Source organism: Macrotis lagotis, chromosome 7 (genome assembly GCF_037893015.1).
Source record: "Macrotis lagotis isolate mMagLag1 chromosome 7, bilby.v1.9.chrom.fasta, whole genome shotgun sequence".
Classification (NCBI taxonomy): domain Eukaryota; kingdom Metazoa; phylum Chordata; class Mammalia; order Peramelemorphia; family Peramelidae; genus Macrotis; species Macrotis lagotis.
In genome coordinates, this window is record NC_133664.1 from 69188201 (window position 1) to 69208785 (window position 20585).

General features: G+C 37.2%; 1 long non-coding RNA gene across 5 annotated transcripts in view; it reads right to left on the minus strand.

Moving 5' to 3' along the window:
* LOC141492612 (uncharacterized) overlaps positions 1–19474 on the minus strand; it is a 154629-nt gene extending 135155 nt beyond the window's left edge. For all 5 annotated transcript variants that reach the window (XR_012469981.1, XR_012469979.1, XR_012469980.1 and 2 more), the window contains exons 1-3: positions 19026–19474; positions 18870–18930; positions 7921–8031 (exon numbers count right to left, since the gene is read on the minus strand). This is a non-coding gene — a long non-coding RNA (uncharacterized LOC141492612). The remainder of the gene's footprint in view (positions 1–7920; positions 8032–18869; positions 18931–19025) is intronic.
* Positions 19475–20585: the final 1111 nt, after the last annotated feature.

Sequence of the window (20585 nt, forward strand, 5' to 3'; positions counted from 1 at the left end):
CTCTGCCTTGGTCCATGGTTCTACTGTATCATTCCCTTTTCACATCAGGAAACATTACTCTATTGTAATGAATGGTCTAATTTCCACAAAGCAAAGAGAACCTGATGACCTAGTGACCTAGTGCTTTTTTTTTTTACTTTCAAGAAATATAATTAATGTTTAGAGTCTTCCTGGTTTAAAATTGAGGGATGTAGGACCTATAGCTTCATTGCCAAGTTGTCATCTATATAGCAACAACTCTTAACCTCCAGTTGAGAGTCAGAGGCATGGGGCTCTTCTTTATTGGATTCTTCTCTTTGAGGTTCAGGGGGCTAGGAAAGTCTCTGGTATTATTTTAGTGAGATAAACCAAGTTACCAAGTCTCAGTTTCTAGGAAGGGTATCCTGGAAAAGAGGGCACATGAAGATCAATTTTAATTGAGGGAACAGTGTTGTTCTATGAAAAGGGTGCTAGATTTAAAGTGAGTAAGATTTGGGTTCAAATCCCACATCATACTGGCAATGTGTTCCTAGATAAATCACTTAACCTCACATGCCAAATGAATTGGGTATACTCAATGGTCTTTAAGGTACTTTCCAGCTCTAAGTCTATGCTCTCATATATCCTGATTCAAAGAAGATGAATCAGAATCAGACAAAGGAGCTATCCCAGGCATCACCAATGACCTTGCTTAGGATTGGTGTTTTCCAAATGGGATTGGAGAGGTACCAAGAAGAGTCCCTTCCCCCTAAAATATTCCCCCCATCAATGTGTTGATGTTTGAAAATCCCTAAACAGGAAACAAAGCTTTCATTCACAACTAGAAATGTAATTTAAAAGACAATAGGTAAAGAATCTTGAATTGTCTAATGTTCTTCTCCTATCCTTTTTCATGCTGTGGTACATTTCAGTCCTCAAAAACTATGCCAATAGAGGTCAAGTTCAGTAAGTCCTAATGAACTGGGCTACAGACCAAGAAATGGATTGTCTATCTGTCATCCAAGGACCAGTCCCAAGGAGGTCTTGGCTTTTCATCCTATATCTCCCACATCTTCCCCACTTGTCAATAGTCCTGTTTTCATCTTGGTCACTTGCAGAAAGATAGAGACAGAGAGGACAGAGACAAATGGATTGTATATCTGTCATCCAAGGACCAACCCCTGGGGGTCTTGCTTTCTAATGCCCTATATACTGTACCCTTGTCAGTAGTTCTATTTTTATCTTGGTCACTTCCAGAGAGAGACAGAGAGACAGAAAAACAGAGACAGAAACAGATAAACAGACAGATGAATTGTGTGTGTTTTGCAAGAATCAAATGAGCTAGATTCAAAGGATCTATGGATTTGAAACTAAAAGGGATCTTAGAGGTCATTTAGTCTGAATCCTTTATTTGATAGATGAAGAAAATAATCCTGGAACAACAAAGTGATTTTTTTTCCTTGGGTCATAGCTGGTTAGTGCTGAGGACTTTGAGAGGACCTCAGTTGCAGGATTCCCCAGACCACATGTCCGGCTTTCAACCCAGCCTTCTCAGCTATCATTCAGGGAAGAAACTCCTGGAGAAGGGCCAGGCATCCCCACCAACTGCCACCCACAAGGCAGACAATCTGATCTAGAAGAAGCAGCAAGATATGCCAAAGGAGAGATGAAAGGTAGAACGTTCCAGCAAGTTAAACTATCACCACCAACTTGACTACTATCTCCTTTCAGACCCCAACAGAGATAGTTCAACACACCCTGAACCCAATAGCCTTGGAAATAATCATGCTTCCAACCCAGTGTCCTTTGCTATCATCTTGGACAATAATTCAAGATTATGAGGATACAACCTATCAATTTTTCTGGCAGGTACCACAGCCATAGTAACTGAAAGCTCTAGTCCCTAAAGTCTTTGGCCCTGTCATAAAGTTTAATATCAAAAAGTGATAGAATTTTATCAAGGGAAATAACATTAGAAAAGGGGCATTACCATCTGCTTTGTCAGTGCACCCTATAGACCATAGAACCTTCTCAAGTGTCTTGCAATTGAAACACTGCATATGTATTATATAGGCTCCTTGCAAGCTAAAACAGTCTTATCTTTCAATTTGTTTTATTCTGTTTGTTTTCCTAGCATTTAAAAAGTGTACTACCTATAACACATTTAATGTTTTTTCATTCATTTTTTCATTCATAAACTCTGATAGAAAGTTAATTCCAGCAATTTTAAGATCTGTTTTGAGGTGTTGTTCAGTCTTTTTCATTAGCATTCCATTCTTCATGACCCCTTTGGGGGTTTTCTTGGCAAAGATACTGGAGTGGTTTGCCATTTCCTTCTCCAGCTCATTTTTATATATGAAGAGCATGAAGTGACTTGCCTCGATCAGGTAGCTAGCTAGTAAGTGTCTGAGACAAGATTTGAAATCAGGAAAAAGGGTCTTCCTGACTCTTCATCCAATATTCCATCCACTGTGTCACTGAAGTTTTGAGGATTTTGTAAAGTGGCTTGCTAATAATAATACCTGATTCAGTGAAATCAAGTAATCACTTTAAATGAAAAATATCAATGACACATTTTAATTTATTTTTGTAGCAGACTTTCTGATCAAATAAGGGAACTGGGTTCCTGAAGTATCAGAGAGAGGAAGATGGTAGAGAAAAGAACCCATAAAAATGAGGAGGGGGTAAAATAATTAGAAATTATGTTCTCTAAAGGCAAACTGATCTCCCTATCTTGTCCTCTCCCCTCATTTAGTATATCCTCCATACATTTTTCAAAGTGCATATCTGATCAGGTCACTCCTTTGATAGCCCCCATTCCCTATAAGATCAGGTACAAACTTTGCTCTTTGACATTTAAAACTTTTCAAAATTGGGCACCAATCTACCTTTTCCCCAGTCTTAACATACATAAGTTTCCTTCCCATACCATGTAACTACTCATACACAACAGTTTTCCATAATTCATCTCAACATCTTTGTATAAACTCTTTTCCATGCCCAATAGGTTCCTCCTCCTCCTCCTCCTCACCTTGGGATCTTAAAATTCCTAGTCTCCAAATATAAGTTCCATGATCACTTTCCATATGAGATCTTTCCTGATTTCTCCAAGCTACCTTCCCACCTAATATTATCTTGAATTTATGTATTCAACTTACACATATTTATATATGCACATGTTGACTCTCTAGACAGACATAAACTCCTGATTTGTTTCTTGCCTTCATAAAAGTCAAAAATAGTTCCTGCCCTCATGGATTTCACAAAATAAGAAGGGGAAGGTATCTAAACAATATTTAAATATCTGAATATTTGTCATCATACTGGATAGATACACTGAGTTTTTTGGAATACCTTATATAGAGAAGATTACAAGCTTTCAAGGAACTTTGTGCCTTCAGATTTCTGAGAACAGGAGTTAGGGGAAGATCCAAAGAGAATGTTTTTCTGTGTGTCAGGGAACATTTGAAATTATAATCATATTCTGGGTTCCAGAGACCAATCTGCCCTCCCCTGCCCTGCTCTTCTTGAAAGCTATCAAAGAGGCTGTTTTCCCAGAAGGGAATTAGTAACTTCTCCAAAAGGAATGGCACCAATACAGGAGGCACAGTCCGAGAACCAGGCTCATCTTTGTTGACCCTTACCCTTGGATGATTTAAAGACCATCCAGTTCAGACCTCTCCTTTTACAGAACAGAAAACTGAAGTTTACTAAACTGAAATGTGTTTCCCAAGGTCACACAACCAGTTCACTATAGCATCAGGATGCCAGCTCAGGGCAGGAGCTTCAACACTCTAGCCGCTCCAGTGGGAAGATGAGAACGTCTACTTCTCCCTTCTGAACCTCAAAGGGACAGCCTGGCATTTGTAAGAATGTCCTGTTCTGCACATTCACCACGATGTGCCCTGTAATGCCATTCCTCCTCAATTTTTATTTGCCAGGTCTCTGTAGATGATAACTCTGTGTGCAGTAGCCAAGGACACTGTAATACACTAGTGCCGAGATTAAAAATTTCCTAGGAAGTCCTAAGCCTGCTCTAGAGTTAGCTGGGTCTTCCATGGCTAAGGCCCAACCCCTCACAGTGTAATGGATCTGCCTATTTGATAGACATGGACTAGGCACAGTGGAATAGCCATGGGTAGAAAAATTATGTACCAATAGTTTACCCTAACTTAGAGGTAACACTAAGAATGAATCAATATGGCAGTTAGGTGGTGCAGTGGATAGAGCACTGGCTCTAAAGTCAGGAGAAATTGAGTTCAAATGAAGCCTCAGACACTTAAAAAAATATTACCTAGTTGTATGACCTTGGGCAAGTCACTTAACCTCATTACCTTGTGAAAACCAAAAAAAAAAATAAGAATGAATCAACATTTAATCATATCATTTTTTAAAAGGCTTTAAATGTGCTAGAAAATGTACTTGAAGCAGAGCCATAACTGATCACAAATTCTGGCCCACAGGACAAATATTCAGTTTTTTGATGAAAAATAATAAAATGGAAAGTTTTTGATAAAAGCTGTTTCACTGAGCAGAAACTTCCCAAGAACATGAGCAGAGAAGATAAGTGTATATGTGGCCAGCAGAGGAATTCCGATGAGAGCGGCAGCTCAGGAAGATAACAGATAGATGGCATTTTCATATGCATAAATCTAATAGACCTTCCCAACATTGCTGGGAGGAGGCAAGGCAAGCAGACATCATTGTCCTCTTTTGATAACTAGAAAAACTTAGTCTTAGAGAAATTAACTCAGCTTATAAGTGGTAAGACTTGAGTCTCCTGATTTCCCATTTGATTTCCTTTCTTTTAGTTTTGCTGATGACTGTGGTGATCACACATAATATGACTTCAGACACATGATCATGATCTCAAATCCCTGAAGAAATTTGGTCTGATTACTTTATTGTTTCATTCAGAAATATTTTATTTGTTCATCACCACAAAACATCCTCCTGACATGGTCTGATTTCATTACTTATTTTTTTATGAGTTCAGATTAATCCAACAGTTATTATTATCATTACATAACATTATTGAAACATTTGAACTAGTAGACGGAGTGCTGGGCATAGCCTTGAGAAGACTCTGGTTCAGATCTTTCCTCAGACAAAATATAATAGATCTTTTGGAGAAAGAGAGATTCCTTCTTGGAATGTCAAAGCTTACAAGACTGAGAGCAGACCTATAACTAGGGTGGGGAAATCAGGACTTTGTTTCAGTGCAGCAAAATTTATACAGCATTCAAAATCCTTCAATATAGAAACAATTGACCTTAACCCCTAGTTTTTCAGAATATCTAGATATAATTGAATTAATAGATAAATAGATGATATATATACATACTGAGAAATGATAATGAATAACCAATGATTTGGGGAGATCCAGAGTTTTTTAATAGTCCTCATGTCAAAGTCCAGTCTCTTGAAGGGCATTGAATTAACTCTCCTCAATCTTGGCCAGTCCCCACCCAGCCTTATAAAGGAATTTAATTTCACTGTGTTCTACTCAAGTTTGGATAGGGATAAATCTTTGATTAGATTTCCCGAGACTGGGGGTTAGGGAGCATTAATAATATAATAAAAGTTCATTAGACTAGGTCAGACCCTCATTATGATATTAATTCTCTGATTAATTGTTAGCCAAACAGAAATGATTGCTATCTGCTAGAATATCCACTTTTCCAAGATTTTATAAACCTTAAGCCTGTCCACCATGAGGGTCTTTGGCATTGAAGAGTACCATATGAAATGCTAACATTATTAACAAAAGAACTAATGATCCAGAAATTGTTTCTTGAACTTTATAAACATCACAATACAGTGATACATACATAAATGAAAGATAGATAGAAAGAAAGAAGGATGGATGGATATATGGAGCTAGCAAGAAAATATTTATTAAGCACAACTCTGCTAAACACCGAGAGAACTAAATATAAGCAATATAGACCCTGCCCTCAAGAGGTTTTCATTCGAAAGGGAAACAAAAATAGGGAAGGGGAGGTTTGATGCAAAATAAATTAAAGCTAGAATAAGGTTATAGGTTTCCTCTCCCTTTCCAACCTCCCAAATAAAATGGGACTCATGATGGTCTGCTCTCTCAGCAGCAGCCTTTCAATTTCTCTCTTCCCACAGGGGGCCTGGGTCTCTTTCTACTCCTCCCTCTAGGTTCTCTCAACAGAATATCTTTAATATGTTGATTCGAGGATACATCCCATGCTATGAGCATAGGACACAATTTTGTAAAATTTGTCCTAGAAGTCAAGATAACTCATTAAGAGTCTGAGAATGGGAGTCAACTTTATCACAGAAGACAAATCTAGCTACCTGGCCAATTTCATTACTATCTCAAAGGTTCCAAATGCAACATCACACAATGAGACAGGGCCATGGAGAGCTGAGTTCTAAAATATACCCAAAGCCATGGCATGAAAGGAAGATTTTACTCCATCAGTAAATTTAGATGGAGAATTATGGAAAACAGACTATGTGGAAGTTTCCGAGAGAAGAAAGTCTTCATGAATTCCCTGAAACAATGCAGTTCTATCTCCCTTAGCTCACTTGATCCTCCCAACAATCAAAAATTGTGTGGGAAGCAAAGGTGGAGAGCCTAAATTCCTAAATGGTAAAACTGGGAGATCAGGTCCTACTTGGGACACTTACTAGTTTCATTACTATAAGCAAGTCCAGAAATCTCCCTAAACCTTAGTTTCCTTCCCTGTAAAATGGAGATAATAACACCTACCATATAAAGTTTCATTAACATTCAACAAGCATCTCTATTAAGTGTCTATTGATAAGTCTTTCTACCAAGCAGACAGAAACAAATTCTTTTCTACTTTCAAAGCTAAATTAGGAATTCTTAGCCTGGGGTCCACAGAGAGATTTTAGGAAGTCTAAGAACTTGAATTGCACCCCCACCCACCCACCCCCACCCCCAATCTCATCTTCATTTCACTGACTTTTACTGAAAATTAGCATGGCCATCAGCTATTTAAAAACATGATTCTGAAAAGGGATCCATCCTAGGTTTCATCAAATAGCCAATAGGAGCACTTTAAAAGGCTGAGAAGTCTTGTTCGAAATGATTTGTTGTGAGGCTTAAATAAATTTCTGTACTTAAAGTTGTAAGAAAACAGGAATTTCCTTTTCAGTTCATTTTTCTTCCAATTCAAATGCTAGCTAATTCTTATCCTGTTGCACCAGTAACAAAATAATTCCATTTCATTTACTTTACATAATCTATATGTATGTATGTATATATATATATAAACAAATATACATGGACACAATGCATGTATATGTCTATTTACATACATACACACTATAAATAAATGTATATAGTACTTGTCTTAATTTATATACTCCCAAGTATCTTTAGATTATATATATACATATATATGTATATATATATATATATATATATATATATATATATATATATATATATTATACTATATATACTCCCAAGAACATATGCTCCTTAACAGAAGGGGGAAAAAATCATTTTTGTCTTTGTATCACCAGGACACTCAGTATCTAGAACATAGTAGGCACATTAATAAATGATTGCTGAATGATTGGTTACCTGCTAAGAAGACACATAAAGTGACAGACACATAAAGTCATATCCTGGCCACAGTTTCTTTATCTGTTCAGTGAGAGAAAGTTGGACTAAGGGAAGGTCCCAAACAATTTGGACTCTATAATCTTTCAATTAACTACCCTGAGAACAGGCATTCTTCTCCACATTTTATAGCTAAGGAAGCAAACCAAAAGAGTTAAATGACTTGAGAAAGGCCATGTGGCTTTGCAGAATTGGAACTCCTTTTCTCCTGGACCCTGAGCTCAGGTATTTTCTACACCTAAAGAGGTACCTGAAACATTGAGGAGAAAGGGATTTCATCTGAACTGAGATACCCAAAATATACTCCAGCCAACAAAATGGCTGTCATAACTTACCCACAGAATGATACCTATAGACGGGACAGGAAAGCCTGGAAGCCTCCTACTGGGGTCCAGAGTCCTTCTCACCCCCTAGGGATAGTGACACCTGTTCTTCACATCAGGAGGCTGAAAGAAAATGATTGTTAGCCTGAGACAAATATACTCAGAGCTCTAGCCCAAACACAGCTTTCCATGGAAACCAAACAAGGGCAGAGGAGAAGGCAAATGCCAACTAGATCAAATGTTTTCTCAAATGGGATTCCAGGTTCATAAGCCATACTTTAAATATAATTTTGTGTGTATATAGACATGTTGATAGAATGAGATGCACTGAAATGACCAGTCTAGAAATGGTAAGGCATCCTATTACTTTTGAATTGTCACTAGACCCCAGAAATATGTCAAGTGAGTTTGCTTACCCCTCCAGATAACAAAGTGCCAAGAGAGATGTTGATTTAATGGCTATGAATTCTGTGTCTTTTTTTTTTAATTTCTGAATAATCACAAAAGTCAGTTCGAGTTTGGAACTGTGCCCAAAAAAGCTATCACATTGTGCTTACCCTTTGATCCAGTGATACCACTACTAAGCCTGTATTACAAAGAGATGTTTAAAGGGAGTGAAGAAGGGGGAAAACTTATTTGTACAAAAATATTTATAACAATCCTCTTTGTTGTGACTAAGAGCTGGAAATTGAGGGGATGCTTACTCATCAATTGGAGAATGATCGACCAAGTTGAGGTATACAATTGTAATGGAATATTATTGAGAAGTAAGAAATGATGAGCAGATTGATTTCAGAAAAATCTGGAAAAACTCAAATGAACTGATGCAGGTGAAGTGAGTAGAACCAAGAGAACATTGCTCATAAGAACACCAATTTTTTATGATGTAGTGAATGACTTAGTTTTTAGCTTAGTTTATTCTTAATAACACAATGATCCAAGAAGTCCCAAAGAACTCATGAAGAAAACTGCTATTTGCCTCCAGAGAAAGAGAAAAACTGATGACATCTGAATACATAACAACACATGCTATTTTTCCTCTTTCCTTCTTTGTTTCTTTCTCTCTCCTTTTTCTTTCTTCTTACTTTCTATCAAATTATTTTTGTTTCCTTCAACAAAATGACTAATATAGAAATGTTTTGCATGATTACACATGTAATATCTATCTCATTTACCATTTCAGGGAAGGGGAAAAGAAAGGAGGGAGGAATAGAATTTAAAACTAAGAACTTAACAACAAATGCTAAAAATTGTTTTTGCAAGTAACTGAGGGAAAATTAAATATTAAAAAAGTCAATTAAAACTGAATTTTGGGGTGGCTAGGTAGAGCAGTGAATAGAGCACCAACCCTGGAGTCAGAAGCACCTGAGTTCAAATCCGTCCTCAGACACTTAATGATTACCTAGCTGTGTGGCCTTGGGCAAGCCATTTAACCCCATTTGCCCTGCAAAAAAAAAAAAAACAACCTGAATTTTAATCTTGCCTGTGACACATGTTAGCTAAGTGACTTTGAAAAAGTCCTTTCTCTGCCAGGAAATTCTCTAAATTCATGACTAGCTATATGACATTGTGTGCCTCAGTTTCCTCATCTGTAAAATGAACTAGAGAAGAAAATACCAAACCACTCCAGTATTGTTGCCAAGAAAACCCCAAATAGGGTCATGAAGAGTTGGACATGACTAAAACAACTGAAAAACACCAACAAAGAGTTAATTATGAGGTTCAGTGGAGAGAGGGCTGGACTAAGCATCAAGAACAACTGAATTCAAATCCAGCCTCACTTACTAGCTGCATAAGCCTAAACAAATCACTTAACCTCTCTCTCTCTCTGCCTTGGTTTCCCCACCTACAAAATAGGAATAATAATAATAGTTAAAACCTTTCAGGGTTATTGTGAAGATCAAATGGGATAATATTTGTAAAGTGTTTTGCAAATCTTAAAGTAATGTATGTGTTAGCTATTATAGTCTAATTTTCTTCCCTTTTCAAATAAATTCTTGAAGAGATTGGATTTTAAGTCAGAAGTTCTCCACCTTTTTGTCACATGGACTCCTTTGGAAGTCTGGTGAAGCCTAGGGAACTTTCTCAGAGTAATGTCTATAAATGCATTAAATAAAATATGCAGGATTACAGAGGATTAAGAATAATACACATGAACACTATAGAAATTGAAGATTTGCAAAGTGCTTTCCCTGCTCAAATGAGATACTATTTGTAAAGGGCTTAACACAGGGCATAGCACTAATAGGTACTTAATAAATGTCATTTTCCCCACCCATACAATGCATTTCTTTTTCTCACCCTAAAGTTGTCATCTAGTCTTTTTTTATGTTCAGTCATGCAAAACATACCTCTATATTAATCATATAGTGAAAGAAAACACAAGCACAAAACTAATAAAAAGAACAAAAGTAGTTTTTAAAAAAGTATGTTTAGATCTACATTGACTCCATTAATTCTTTCTCTGGAAATGGATAGCACATCTCATCATGAGTTCTTTGGAATTGTATCACTGTATTATTATTTTTTTTTTAGTTTTTGTGATTTTTTGTTTTTTTAGGTTTTTGCAAGGCAATGGGGTTAAGTGGCTTGCCCAAGGCCACACAGCTAGGTAATCATTAAGTATCTGAGGCTGGATTTGAACCCAGGCACTCCTGACTCCAGGACCAGGCTCTATCCACTGCACTATCTAGTTGCCCCTGTATCACTGTATTATTAAGAATTGTTAAGTAATTGCTGTTATTATGTATAATGTTCTACTGGTTCTACTCACTTTACTTTGTATCAATTCATGTAAATATTTTCATATTTTCACATTCACAACTCCACCAACAATGTTGTTCCACTTTTTCCACATCGCTTCCAACATCAATCATTCTGTCATAATAGCCAATTTGATAGGCATGGGCTTGTACCTTAGAGTTGTTTTAATTTGCATTTCTCTGTTCAATAGTGAATTAGAGCATTTTTTCATATATTAAATATAGGTTTGATTACTTTGCATGAAAACTGCCTTGTTCATTTCCTTTGACCATTTATCAATTAGGGAATAACTCTTATTTTTAGAAATTTGCCATATATTTGAGAAATGAAACCTTTATCAGAGATATTTGCTGAAAAATATTTTTATAGTTGTCAATATGTGTCCTTCCTTTCCATCCTGTTTTCTTCCTGTGTACTTTCCTTTCCACTTTTTATCCTACTCTCTCACTCATTTCACCCTGTTCATCCTCAAAAGTGTTATGTTTCCGACTACTGCCTCCCTCAATTGGTTCTTTCTCCTATCAGCCCCCTCCCCTTTCTCTTAACCCCTTTCCTTCCCATTTTCCTATAGGGCAAGCTAGATTTCTATACCCAACTATATGTCTGTTTATTCCAAGGAAAGTATGGTTGAAGTGCTCCTGCAATTCTCCCATTTTCCCCACCATTGTAAAAGTTCTTTCATGCCTCTTTTATGTGAGAAAATTTATCCCAGTCTACCTCTCCCTTCCATCTTTTACTAGTTCATTACTTTTTTAATCTTTAATTTTTTTTTAGATATTCCATTCCATCATATTCAACTTATACCCATTCCTTCTGTCTTTGTATATTCCTTCTGTCTAATAATGAGAAAGTTCTTGGGCTATAAATATTATCTCCCCATATAATAATGTAAACAGTTTAATCTTATTGAATTGCTCTTTCCTGTTTACCTTTTTTTATGTTTCTCTTGACTTTTGTATTTGAAAGTCAAATTTTCTATTCAGCTCTGGTCTTTTCATTAGGAATGTTTTAAAGTCATGTGTTTCATTGAATATTCACTTTTAACCCTAAAAGATTATATTCAGTTTTGCTGGGTAGATGATTCTTGGTTGTAATACTAGCTTCTTTGCTCCCCCAATCCTTTAATATAAAAGCAGCTAAATTTTATATTACCCTGACTATGGCTCCACAATATTTGAATAGCTTATTTTTGGCTGTATACAATATTTTCTCCTTGAATTTGGAACCCTGGAATTTGACTGTAATAATCCTGGGACTTTTTTATTGATTTCTATTTTATTTTCTAATTCTAGAATATTTAGAATATTTCCTTAATAATTTCTTGAAAGATGATGTCTAGGCTTTTTTTTTCCAAATCATGATTTTCCAGTAGTGCGGAGATTCTTAAATTATCTCTTCTAGATCTATTTTCTAGGTTGTTTGATTTTCCAATGAGATATGTCACATTTTCTTCTATGTTTTGATTCTTTTTATTTTCTTTTATTGTTTCTAAATGTTTTATGAAGTCATTAGCTTCCACTTGCCCAATTCAGTTTTTTTTAGGTTTTTGCAAGACAAATGGGGTTAAGTGGCTTACCCAAGGCCACACAGCTAGGTAATTATTAAGAAGTGTCTGAGGCCATATTTGAACTCAGGTACTCCTGACTCCAGGGCCAGTGCTCTATCCACTGTGTGACCTAGCCGCACCTCTGTGCCTCCTTTAAACAAGCTGTTGACTTTTTCATGATTCTCTTGCATCATTTAATTTCTTTTCTCAATTTATCTCTACCTCTCTTACTTGATTTTTAAAATACTTTTTGTGCTCTTACAGGAATCATTTTTTGTCCTGAGATCAATTCACATTCTTCTTTGAGGCCTTAAACATAAGTATTTTGACTTGGTGGCTTTTTCTGAGTTTGTATTTTGATCTTCCTTGTAATCATAGTAACTTGCTATGATCAGGATCTTTTTGTTGGTTGCTCATTTTTCAAGCCCATTTCTTGATTTAAGCTTTATATTAAAGTTGGGTTCTACTCCTTGGATAGAGAGGACATTCTTCCAAGCTTCAGGCTTTTTGTGAAATTGTTTTCAGAATTAGTTCTGTAATTTCAGTTCTTTTCAAGACAGTATGATATAAGGAAAGGCATGTTTATTTTTCTCCTGGCCTGTGTTCTGGTCTGTGAGTGATCACAAGCACTCTTTTCTGCCTTAGAACTGATCAGGATCTCTGTTTCCCAAAGGCTACAGACTCTGATGTGCTGGTGCTCTGCTACACACTGAGAATGCAACCCAGGACTGCAACCCAGATCTGACTATAAGTAATGCAACAGAGTCCTGCATCAAGTGTCAGCAAAAGGACCTCTTCAATCCCTGGATGATCTGTTGTCTGATCCCCACCACCACCACCATCTGTGGACTGAGAATTGCAGAAGCAGTTACTGCAGCCATAAATTCAGTTGCCTTGAAGGCCTGCTTCTGATTTCCTGTGATATGGCCACTGACTTAGCTCTAACTGAACTGCTGTCCACTCTTTCTCTGGTGCAACAAACCTTTCTTCCCAATCTTTTAGAATGTCTTGGACTCAAAAATTGTTTCAACTCATCCTTTTGTGGGTTCTCTTGCTCTAGAATTTGTTATAAGTCATTTCTTAAAATAATTTGGAGGAGAATTTGAGATAGCCCAGGAGAGTACCTGTCTTTTCTCTGCCATCTTGGTTCTGCTCTTCACCCCCTCCCCAACCATGTGTTTCACATTTGATTCTCACACTGACTCGGGGAGGTAGGTGCTATTATTATCCCCTGTCTTACTCATTAGGAAATTGAGGCTCAGAAAGTTTAAGTGATTCGCCACCCAATTCACACAACTAGTATTTGAGGTTGATTTCAAGTTTGCTTGGCTACAAGTTCAGCATTTTATCCAAAGCACCACCAACTTGTCTTCACTTATACTGAAAGGAAACAAGTTATGTTGAAATTAAACTATCAAAATATTAAAAACAAATTCATAGACCTCAGGTTAGTAGTCCCTGTTCTAAGTGTTTTGTGATTCCCATAAAGAATCTTGGCAATGGGCAGGTGCCTGGTGTGGCTGGGAAAGCAATGGAACCTGCTTACCTCATCAACTGCTTCTTTCTATTGTCCTATTCATGGGGATGGAGTTTGAGTTGTTCAGCCTGGCTTTGGGTTTGCTGATTTTTCTTAAAGTAGTCATTGTCTGAGTAAACTGCCAAGCAAAGGCTCCACCTCCCTCCCAAAAGACACCTATTGTCCCAGTGGCCACATAATCACCATTCTTGCTGACTCCCTGTCTAACTGATGAGCCAAGAGGCACCATGAATGCTTTGTCATGGTATCATAAGTTTAGAGCTGAAAGGGACCTTCAAGGCCAAACAGACAAACCCCTTCATTTTACAAGTAAGGGAAGTTGAAGCCAGGGAAGTCAAGTGACCTCCCCAAACTAACACAGGTTGCACACAAACTCTGGGGTCCCCCAGTACCAAATTCAACACATTGTGCACTGTTCTATGGGGTTTATTCACTTTGAATATGGCTTGAACTCCTAAAGGTTTTCCACAGGAACTAAGCCTTACCATTCGTATAGTAAGGAAGAAAAAAGAAGAAAGTGTTGTTGTGAAGCTAAAATGATTAATTCTGTATAATGCTTAGGACAGTTAAAAACACATGGAGGCTCCATCTATATCAATACCTATACATACACATTATATATGTATATGGACATATATACTACACACATATATATATGTCTATACACATATACATATATACATATATTCAGGCAGATAGAAAGATGTATGTATGATGGATGGATGGATGAATAGATAGATAGATAGATAGATAGATAGATGATAGTTGCTCAATCTTTTTCAGTCAGATGATTCTTCATGATCCCATTTGGAGTTTTCTTGGCAAAGATACTAGAGGGATTTGTCATTTCCTTTTCCACGTCATTTTACAGATGAGTAAGTGAGGCAAACAGGGCAAAGCAACTTGCCAATGATCATACAGTGACGTAGTGTCTGAGGTTCGATTTGAACTTAGGTCTTCCTGACTCCAGGCCAAGTGCTCTATCCATTCCATTTACCTGGATATACATACATGTATATATGTACCAATATGTGTTCATACACAGAAAGGAATCTGCAATTTATATGTGTGTGTATGTTTGCATACATACCTGTATATATTCATTCATTGAGTCTGTGTATACATGCATATTTTTAAATGGTTATCACTAATATTTATATAGTGCTTACCATAAGCTTACTAATAATATTTATTATTCTAGACTTGCTCATAGTCCAACTAGTGTCTGAGGTTGGATTTGAACTCAGCTCTTCCTGACTGGATCCATTGTGCCAACCTGCTGCCCTGTTCTTCTACCTATTATCACACATTTAGTTGCTGATTGACAGAAGAGCTAGGGCTAAAGAATCCCTAACTTGTAATTGTAAGAGCTGGAAGGAAACTTAGAGACAGGTCAACCCCACCTTTCTCCAGATGGAGAATTTGAGGCTTCAGTGGGTTGGGCAAGTCCAACTAGTAAGGGGGAAAATCTTCGGATGTGTAGTCTGATGTTCTTTCTGACTTTGTCCCTTATGAAATCAATTGAGAAAAGGAATTCAAGCAAACAATATGAAATGTTATGTGTAAAGTACCTGGTGGATACATAAGAGGTACTAGAGAAATACTTGTTCCCGTTTTTCCTTCTTCCCTTAGTTTTCAAAGGAAAATATAATAATATTATATATATATATATATATATATATATATACACAATAAAATAAAATGTACAATATCCTTGACCTCAGAGCACTAACAATGTTGTTAGGGAAATTGTGACACACAAAAAAATATAACATGAGAAGTTAAATAGAAAAACAAGAGTTCAGTAACAAGTTAAAGACCAGAACAGGACAGCTAAGTATCTTGGTGGATAAGTGTTAGACCTGGCAGATTCAGGAAGACTTAAATTTAAATCTGGCCTCAGACACCTACTAGCTGTATGACCTGGACCAGTCACTTCACCCTGTTTGCCTCAGTTTCCTCATCTATAAAATAAAGGAGAGAAGAAAATGGCAAACTGCTCCAGTAACTTACCAAGAAAACCCCAAATGGGGACATAAAGGATCACATTAAGTCTGAAAACAACTGATCAATATAGCCAAAGACAGCAATGCAAAAGATGACATAAGATAACATAAGATAATTTATAATTAATGGCCAAAATAAGAAATGATCTGAAAAAAGAGTTTAGAAAAGGAAGAGAAAACTAAGGTTCAGAAAGATGCTAAGAGGTCATTTCTGTTAAATTTTTACAAATGAATATGATGACACTTCAGGCAATCTTTTGTCTTTGCTCCTTCCCATACCTTTCCTCCTCATAAAAAAAAAAAAAACCTTTCCATCACCAGATTATTTTTTTTATTTTTTTGCAAGACAAATAGGGTTAAGTGACTTGCCCAAGGCCACACAGCTAGGTAATTATTAACTGTCTGAGGCCAAATTTGAACTCAGGTACTCCTGACTCCAGGGCTTGGACTCTATCCACTGCGCCACCTAGCCACCCCCAGATTATTTTTTAATATTATAAGAAAGGCAGTATGACTGCTTTATTTAAGAGAATATTGATTTTTAAAAGAAACCTTTGAAAAGGTTCACAATCAACAGGCATTATCACAACTTTTAGAAGTTTCTGGGCAAGTGGGGTTAAAGGCCCAGGAAGCATCTCAAAGAAACATAATCTACAGTGCCAGGCCCTGATTCTCATTAATAAACTTGGGAGATGGGTTCTATTATTATCTCCATTTTATAGTTGAGGAAACTGAGAAAATAAAAGTTAAATGACTTGCCTAGGGTCACATAGCTAGCAATGTCTGAGGCTAAATTTGAACTCAGGTATTTCTGTCTCTGGGTCCAGAGCTCTATCCACTCTACCACTCTAGCTACTTCAGAGCTATTGTCTATACAGTAAGACTCCTAACCCCAGGATAGTGACAAGGTAGAAATAATACCAAAGCAGTCTGGACTAGGTATCCTCTGGTTCCTCTACACTTAATGTTCTACCTTAATGTTCTACCATTAGAGATTCATTTCTTTGACCAGTTTCCTAGTAGAATGACTACCTTGGGAGTCAGATACCCAGAGAGCTGTTATTAATTACCCCCAACTTAGTATAAATTGTTTTATCAGAGACATTTTAAGTTTTGATAAGGAAAGATAAAAAGTTCAGAGCAAAAATACCCCAAGAAGGGGCAACTTGGTGATGCAGTGGATAGAGCCCCAGCCCTGATCAGGAAGACCTGAGTTCAGATCTCACCTCAGACACTTAATAATTACCTAGCTGTGTGACCTTGAGCAATCCACTTAACCCCATTGTCTTGCATAAACCAAAAAAAAAAAAATACTCTAAGAAAGCTGTGCTGAATATGAAACTCTGGGCCTTGAGGATTCTTTGTGAATGCCTTAGACCCTTGGAAGAAGCAGATGATATTCAAGAGAAAACATTAAAGATGAACTTGGCTGATTTCAGTTTTCCTGAGGGCTGGGGCTGCATGTGGATTTCACCCATCAGAGGAGGATTTATGTAGCTATCACAGCAATACTATGTTCAGAATGAAAAGTCTGCTCTTAAGTCATTAAAATGGGTCCAGACATAGACCTTCTCAAAGGCAGGACTCTTTTCTAAAATAATGTCTTAGGACATAGTATTCAGGACAAGATGACCAGAACAAGAGGAACAGTTTAGTCAGAAGTGATATAAAAACAAGCCTTGAATAGGGCATGAATCGATAGTGATGGAAGGGACAGGAACATTTCCTTCTCATGTCCCCATTCCTCCTCAGACTCCTACCCTCAGTCCCAGCCTCACTCCCAAGTCTCCTAGCTGGATATCTCAAAATTTCAGCAAAAGGCTATTTCTAAAATTCATCTTAGTCCTAAATTTTCTCATGTACTTCACCTTCTTCCCCCTCCAAAGCTCAATTACACCAGAACAAAACCTGTCTTCATTCATCTGAGTAGCTGCTCTATTGTGGAGAGGCAGCTTGTGGGAAGAATTATAAACTTAGGGGCTAGTAAGACCTGGATCATTAATAATAATAGTTAATGTTTCTGTGGGCAGCTAGAGAGAGTACTGGGCTTAGAATGAGAAAGACTCCTCTTGCTGAGTTCAAATCCAGTCTCAGATACTTACTTAAGTGCCCCTGGGCAAGTCACTTAATCCTTTTTGCCTCAGTTTCCTTTTCTTTAAAATGACTGGAAAAGAAAATGGCAGGACACCCCAGTGTCTCTACCAAGAAAACCCAAATTAGATCATGAAGAGTCAGACAATGTTTATATGGTGTGTTTAGGTTTCAAAACACTTGTCTCATTATCTCATTTGATCCTAACAACAACAAAAAACGACCATGAGGTGGATGCTATTATTAATTCCCCTTTTTCACAGATAAGAAAACTGATACTTAGAGGGTTTAAATGACTTGCCCAGGATCACATATCTGATAAGTATCCCAGATAAGATTCGAACTCAGGTCTCCCTGACTCTTAAGACCAGTATTTTTTTCTACTTATGCCACTTAGCTCTCTGACCTTCTGATCCTCAGTTTCCTCCCCAGTAAAATGGAATTAATAATACTTTCATTTTCATGGTTATTTTGAAGAAAATGCTTTCTAACATTGGGCAACTCCATAGAAATCTAAGTTATCATACTTGCATTTAGAGAAATCATTTAACATAATCTACCCCTTTCAGGAGAGGATTGAATTCTGAGGTCCCTTCTCATTCTAAACCAATGATCCAAAGATTCTGCATCTCTGATATCAAGTGAAGATAACATCTGTCCTTACATATATCACAAGATTGTTCTAAGAATCAAACAGGATACTGTACATGAAAACCTTTGGAAATATTAAGATAATAGAATGGATCATCAATTGAGTATGGGAAAGTATCATAGAGATCATCAGTTCTAAGTCCTTCCTTTATTTCATAGATGAGGAAACTGAGGCACAGAGAGGCTGCTACTTGCTCAGCCACACAAGGATGAGTAGTATAGAGGGTGTGTCATGTGCAATCATCTTTTTTATTATTATATACTTTGTTATACAAGTGCTCATTTTATTCCATAAAATAAGATAAAATTTTATAGTAAATGAAAAAGGAAGCAGAGTTTTCATTAACATGTTAAGACTTTTACCTACATTGAATGATAGTATTGGAGAGGACTCTAGTGACAACTGTGAAAATAAATGTTCTGATTTTCTGTAAAAAAAAAAATAATAATCACTATTATTATATGACCTACTCCTCCCAACCCCCATCCCTAAAGAAAAAAAAAATGAACTAAATATCCATACCTGGCCCATCTCCTTGCACATAGTAGATCCATATAAGAGATGATTGTTGAACTAAATGTCTACTGAATCCACCTCTTCTCTTTCCTCTCTCTTCTTTCCCTCCTCTCTTCCTAGCATTCTTCAGCTTCAATTGTTTTGGGGAAATATGTCCAAATATAATTGATGCCCCAACTCTGAGGTTCTCACCCTCCCCCCCTTGCCTTCTGGTTCCATCATTCTTGGATCTGACAAGCCCATGCCAAAGGAGACTAACATGAGAATCTTGCTCCCCAGCCCTGGCTGGAGATGCACCCCAAATCACATGGGGCCTCTGGCCAGCTCACAGCAAACCTAAACACTGCAGGCTTCCCTGGGACTGCCAGCAAGAACAGAGAGTCCTATCTCTGCTTTAGGCAGAGTCCTAAGGGGACAAGATGGATGAAGCCTTATTCGGTCATCCACCAGGAGCCTTGTACCTTTACTCCAGATCTGGAAATCTGCAAGCACACCCTTCACCCCCCCTTCACACACACACACACACACACACACACACACACACACACACACACACACACACACACACGTCTGAGGAATTCACACCCTTTCCAAGCCTGTCCAGTGGGGCAGTAACTGGCCTCCCCTCCTCCTCCACCTAGCAAAGGAATCATGGGGAGGAGGGAGGGAGGGAGGGAGGGAAGGAGGTTCCTTAACCCCCAAGGTTAAATAACAGTAGCTATAACCTTGCTTTAACAAATTGGAAGCAGTTTCCAGACAATGTTCTTTTTAGTGCATCAAATATAAAAAGAAAACCAATTTTATTGAAATATATTTATCAAAATATGTATTTTTTTAAAACTTCATAGATTTTAGGCTATGAGTTCCTGATTTAAGGCATGTTCTTTGTTTGGGAACTACTTCCAATTTTCCTAATCAAGGTTATGAGGAATAAGGAGCCTCCCCCTCTCCAAGTTTCAATACTCTGTTGTTATCTTGGAGACCCTATGGATCCTAGCATGCCAATGCTGTCCAAGGGGTTTTCTTAGCAAAGACATTAAGTGACTTGCCCAGGGTCAAACAGTGAATAAGTTTCTGAGGTCATATTTGACCTCAGGTCTTCTTTGACTCCAATTCCACTACTCTATCCACTACCACCTAACTGTCCCTAGAAACAGAAAGTCACTCTATAAAAGTTATTAGCATCAACTAGGGGACATGGGGAAACTAATAAAGGCTTTCTGCAAAACCTCTGGAATAATTATTTTTTAAAAGCCTATAGTGTCTAATAATATGTAAATTATAATATATAATAAATATATTTATATGAAATATGTAATAAATATATAAATAAAATCTAAATTGGGGAATTTCAGGAATCTGCAGGATTTTAGGACAGGGTTATGGGGGATGGGGAGAGAAAAGGGTAGAGGGACCTTTTGAGAGCTCTTTTCCTAAGTCCAACACTATACAGAAGTGGGGTAGATATATCTCTTCAACTATTGTTCTAAACAACTGAATTTCCAACCTGGGATCTGAAGTGTTATTTTTTCAGAGTAATTAAATTTCACTTTTAGGGGAAATGTT